The sequence below is a fragment of the Phocoena sinus genome, chromosome 3 (genome assembly GCF_008692025.1).
Source record: "Phocoena sinus isolate mPhoSin1 chromosome 3, mPhoSin1.pri, whole genome shotgun sequence".
NCBI classification, from domain to species: domain Eukaryota; kingdom Metazoa; phylum Chordata; class Mammalia; order Artiodactyla; family Phocoenidae; genus Phocoena; species Phocoena sinus.
In genome coordinates, this window is record NC_045765.1 from 38,415,451 (window position 1) to 38,421,539 (window position 6,089).

The 6,089-nt window shown below is 42.0% G+C and overlaps 1 pseudogene; it reads left to right on the forward strand.

Moving 5' to 3' along the window:
* The first annotated feature begins 244 nt into the window (after positions 1-244).
* On the forward strand, positions 245-5,302 carry LOC116751008 (annotated as a pseudogene).
* Positions 5,303-6,089: the final 787 nt, after the last annotated feature.

A 6,089-nucleotide genomic window follows, 5' to 3' on the forward strand; every position in this document is an offset into this window, starting at 1 on the left:
TTTTAAAAAGTAGTTACCCAGATCAGTATATAATTACAAATGTGGTGTCATAAAGGAAGGTGTCACACCGTATATACTTCAAATTTACTTTTGATTATCTACTACTAGTAATAACTTTGACTAACACTGGTTGTGGTATTAATTAGGAGATTTCCAGTTGTGACAGAAACCCAACTGAAAGTAGCTTAAGAGAAAAAAGGAATTTATTGGTTCACCCTTGGCACACCCAGAAGCAGAAGCTTAAATGATAACTCCCTTTGAATTTCCAGACCCCACCTTCCTCCTCAGTGTTAATTCTCAGGCAGCCTCTCTCAATGGGGCCAAAGAGATGGTTACTGGCAATCCAGGTATACAAGGATCTATAAAATTCTAGATCCAGGGGAAAGAGAGATGCTCTCTGTCCCAAGGTCCCTGTATCAAACCCTTAAAGAAGACCTGATCTGCCCAATTTGGACCATGTGCTCTTTCTGAACCAATCCTTCAGGCCAAAGGAATGAATGCTCTCATTGGTCAGCCTGGATCCTATGCCCACGCATTTTGCCTGGGGTACTGGCAGGATAGATGCCATCCAAACTCTAAAGAATGGTTGTCATACCAGCGTAAGAGGTGTTGGATGGTCAAAAGCCATCCGGCCACCCCATGGCAGTGTCTGAAATTCTGTCTCTTCACAAAGCCTTAATAATAGAGTGCACACTCCGAACCAAATTCAGGTAGGTAGGGATAGAAGGCAAAGGCTTCCAGCTTCCAGCTTGGTCAATGTCTTAGCAGGCTGAGTCCACCAGAGGTCAGGGCAGAGCACAAAGCAGGAATGGTCCAGGAGCTGGCTCTTCAACCCTGCTCAAATCAGCAGCTCACACCTCAGTCCCTGGGAACACCGAGACTGCAGTCATCAGAAACAAAACCCAGGCTGCAGCAAGGAACCAGATTTCCTTCAGAACTGGCTACCTAAGGGACAGGTCTAGATGGGAGCAGGGGCAGACAGGGAGAGAGAAGTGATTTCTAAAACATTCTAGTCTGCAGCTGCACATGTTACGCTGAAGAAACACAGCTACAGTGCCCCAGAATCATGCAAAATGAAACACAAAATGTATCAGGACAGAATCGACCAGAAAAGCTAGATTCTGGTCTCTGCCACCACCTGCCTCTCTCGACTCTCCTTCCACCACACTTCTGCCTGCTCACTATGTCAGCCACACTGATTGACTTTCTGCAATTCAATCATACCAAACTTGTTTCCTCAGAGCCTTTTGCCTTGTGGTACCCTCTGTTCAGAGAGTCCTTTTCGTAGATCTTGTCCCTTCCTGTCAAAGAAATTTCATATGAAATGTTAGTACCCATCTAAAGTAATGTCCCACCGAGTAGCACTAACACCATGTTTATTTCCTTCATATCATTCATCACCCTTTCAATATGGCTGTTAATTTGTTAACTTGTTGTTTTCCCCACCCCACAACAAAGCACAGGAAACTCAGGGACTTTCTTCTGAAGTTTATCCAGCACCCAGAATAGTGCCTCCTCAGACCATAAGGGCCCAGGAAACATCTGATGAATGAACAAACTAATGAATGAGCCCTAGTTTCCCACATAAAAAATTAGATGGTTAGATTATGCTATATTAGCAATGGCTACCATACATTGACCATATATTGCATGTTGGGCACATTGGTACGGGCTTTGGGTAGCGCTGTAGATGGTTGACTTTATACTTTTTTCAGCCCTAACAAGATCCCAAATATTCTCAGGCAGGACCTCAAATATCCAAAATGATGTTTCTGATGCCAAAATTCCTCACTTGGCCATTATGTCTTTGGCTTAGTTCAGAACCTTTCAAACTAACTTTTTTGCTGAAGAAACATTTGCTCAAGTGAAATTTCACCTGGAAGTCCTATATGAAAAACAATTGAAAAAAAGTGTGCATGTTAGCCCAATGAAAAAGCCTCCAACACATTTCAGGAAAAGGAATCATAAAGACCATCATCAATGACCACAAGGTAATTGAGCTAATTGGGAGACATTTCTCTTGCAGAAGTATTCCAGCTAATAAATGAAGGGATGATAAATTTCATATTTTGCTACTTGTCATGATTTAATGGATCTCAGCAATGAGCACGGAAGCCTACTAACCTCACAAAAAGAAAGACCATCAGCCTCCTGATAAAAGAACACACCACCACACATGAAGGAGTCTCACCAAAAAGATCACATCTAAATCTCATCAGCCTTGCAATTGTAACTATCAATTTACAGGAAGTACAGAGGAACTTGTTAATGTACACCACAGGAATACAATCAGGAAAATCCAAACAGTAGGAAATTAACAACATGAATTCATCAAAAATAAATAACAAGAAGGGGAAGGAAGGAGATGGAGTAGAAAGTGACAGACTGAAAGAGGTTTAAATTCATATGAACCAATCACAAAATATAAATGATTTTTGGATCCTAATTCAAGCAGATAATCTGAAAAACCAAAATTTTCAAAATGCATAAGAAAATTAAATTTTAACACTGACTAGATGATGGTATTGAGGAATCAGTATTTTTAGAATGGCATTTAAGTTATATTTCTTATAGAGAGTATTTTTATTTTATAGATACAAACTAAAAAATGAATAAAATGAAAAAAGAAGTTAATAAAGAGACAAATTAAAAATCCCCACATATTTGGACATTTGAAAATACACTGAGCCAAAAATTATTACAACTTTTCAAACTAGAAATAAAAAAGCCATTGAAACATCATACAGGTTTTAAATTTTAATAGTGTAAATATTGATAGCTATATCCACATAAATGAAAATTTTTTTTAAGTCTAAAAGGGTTCATCAGACAAAAAAAAAAAAAAAAAAAATGAGGAAACCACTGTGGAGTATCACTAACCATAATAGGTCCCTTTCTTGCTATGTCCTCATAAGGAGCCATTGTTATGGAATTCTAAGCACCTATACAAGTTCCTGGTTGGCCTAGATTTGTGGTCCTTCTAGCTTGGGAAGCTGCTTTTCAGTGACCTGAGGGATGTTGACCAAAGTTAGTTTGTTTTCTCCTTTACATTGTAGGCTGTCTGTATATTCCATTTGGGTTTTTTGGGGGGTTTTTTTTTGGTTTTCTTTTTCATTTTATTTTTTTCTCTTTTTAATTTTTCTCACTGTTTTCCATTTTTCTTTTTCTCTCTCTTTTTTTTTTTTTTTACTTAATAGTTTTATCTTTTTCTTTCCCTCATTTTTTTCTTTTTTATTATTTTTTCTCACTTCTTTTTTACTTAGTGTATTTTTATTTTAGTTTGTCATTGTGGTTTTCTTTCTTTTTTTTTTTGGCTGCATTGGGCCTTCGTTGCTGCACACAGACTTTCTCTAGTTGCGGCAAGCGGGGGTTACTCTTTGTTGCAGTGCACAGGCTTCTCACTGTTGCAGAGCACGGGCTCTAGGCGCACAGGCTTCAGTAGTTGTGGATCTCAGACTCTAGAGCGCAGGCTCAGTAGTTGTGGTACATGGGCTTAGTTGCTCCATGGCATGTGGGATCTTCCTGGACCAGGGCTCGAACCCGTGTTCCCTTCATCGGCAGGCGGATTCTTAACTACTGCGCCACCAGGGAAGCCCCTGCCATTGTGTTTTGATTCCATTATAAAGATCAGTTCATCAGGTAGTGTGAAAAGTGATTTTCTTTTGAGGTGACCTGGACCAATCTCACCAGCTTTTCCCACGTTTAAGCTGATCTTGGGACACCTTGCCTTCAACCCCTGCAGCGAATCTAACATGCTGCAGGGCTTTCCACCATCTCTGCTGAGGAGGAGACCCATGCTGGCAACAACCAGCTCCTCAGGACCAACAGCAAGGGTACCTTTGCCAAGGTGAAGTTGGCCTGACACATCCTGACTGGGAAGGAGGTAGCTGTGAAAATCATTGACAAGCGTCAACAGGATTCCTCCAGTCTCCAGGGACTATCCCACAAAGTAAAATTCATGAAGGCTTTGAATCATCCCAATACAGTGAGGTTATTTGAAGTGATGGAGGCTGAGGACAAGACTCCTTGTCATGGAATATGCTACTGGAAGAGAGCACCTAGTGGCTCTTGGCAGTTTGCAAGAAAAAGAGATCCAAGTCAAATTCTGCCAGATAGAGTCTGCTATAAAGTACCAGCACCAGAAGTTTATTATCCTGGATGCTGACATGACCACCAAGATTGCAGACTTTGGCTTCTGCATCAAATTCACCTTCAGCAACAAGCTGGATACCGTCTGTGGCAGTCCCCTGTTATGCTGCCCTGGAACTCTCCCAGGGCCAAAAGTATGATGGACCCTCCATTGCTGTGTGGAGCTTAGGAGTCATCCTTTATACTGGTCAGTGGATCCCTGCCTTTGATGGGCAGAACTTCAAGGAGATATGAGAGGGAGTACTGGGCAAAATATACCATATTCTCTTAGAATTGTGTGTGGAATATGAAAACCTGCTCAAGAAATCTTTCATTTTCAATCCCAGCAAGAGAGATACTTTAGAGTAAATCATGGAGGATTCATGAACGAATGTGGGTCATGAAGATGAGAAGCTAAAGCTTTATGTAGAGCCACTCTCTAACTACAGGACCCTGCAGACTGAGCTGATGCATCCATAGGTTACACACAGAAAGGGATCCTAGGACTCACTTAGGTTAATTGCCAAACACTGCAGCCCAGCACAACCTCCAGTGTGTCCCTGCGGCCTCCTCCTCCACCCAAAACTTTAGCAGCGATGCTGGGACCCCAGATGGAACAAATTTCCTCCACAGTTTATCCAAAGGAAATTCCCTACACACTGGGCAGTACATTTGGGATCAGCAGATTTTTGCCCCAATGTGATCCCAGCCTCTCCCTCGGGCAATAACCACAGCTAGCACTGGGCCACTGGTGGCTTCTTTAGCAAGTTCTCCCTCAAGTTTATATGAAGGCATGCTTATTTCAGGTGTGCCAGAAGGAACCTGCATAAACCTGTAAGCAAACAGCATATGGAGATACTCAAAGCTAGGGAGGCCAAGCCACACACTGCACTTTACATGGAGTATGAAGATCACAAACTCCATGGAGTCCTTTAACATGGCATCAAAATTCAGCAAGGTGCTCGACACAAAAGCTGCCAGTATGAACTGAATAAGAAATGGTACTACTGTGCATGCATGGCACCCCAGGGCCAAGAAGGCTTCCTGCAGTGGGAGGCGGAGGTGTGCAAACTCCCACAATGGTCCCTCAACAGGGTCATTTAAACACACAGCCAGCACCTCCATGGCCCTCAAAAGCATTGCCTCTAAAATAACCAAGGAACTTAAGCTTTAAAAGGCTGCCAGATTTTTAGCACAGTGAAACTACTCTATATGATACTCTTAACCATAGATTCATATCCTTGTACCTTCACCTGTCCAGAAACATAGAACGTACAACACCAGGAGTAAATCCTACTGTAGACTATGGACCTTGGGTAATAACAACATGTCAATGTAAGGTTCATCAGTTATAACAAATGTACCAACCTGGGGGGGATGTTGACAGTGGGAGGGGCTATGCATGTGTGGGGACAGGGAGTATATTAAATCTCTATCTTCCTCTTAATTTTCCTGTGAACCTAAAACTGTTCTTTTATTAAAAAAAGTCTTTTTTTAAAACGCTGCCAGGAACCACCTAGGAGACAGAAGGACGGGCCAGCTGGCTCCATCTGCCAGCCTGCCACCTAGCCCCACCCCAAAGGCAGTGACTGGACTGGTCTGTTTCCCCTGGGGCACTTATCCCCTCCCCTGCCCTTCTGGGTCTTTTCTTCCTTGTTTGTGAGAGAGGGCAGATTGTTCTGTAAAATAAAGATAAAAAACAAAACTCTTCCTCCTTCCTCTTTCCTCCTTCCTCTTTCCTCCTTCTTCCTTTCCTTGCCCCTCCTCCTCCCCGTCTTATATTTTGGCCTACACAGAAAAAATTTGGTTACATACAGAGGGAACTGAGCAAATAGTTAAATACATCAAGGGTAATGAAAACCAGGTTTCTCCATGGAAAAAGAGTTACAAATATGGAAAAGGATAGGATAGGATAGGATAGGTTAGGATAGGATAGGATAGAATAGAATAGAATGCTCAGA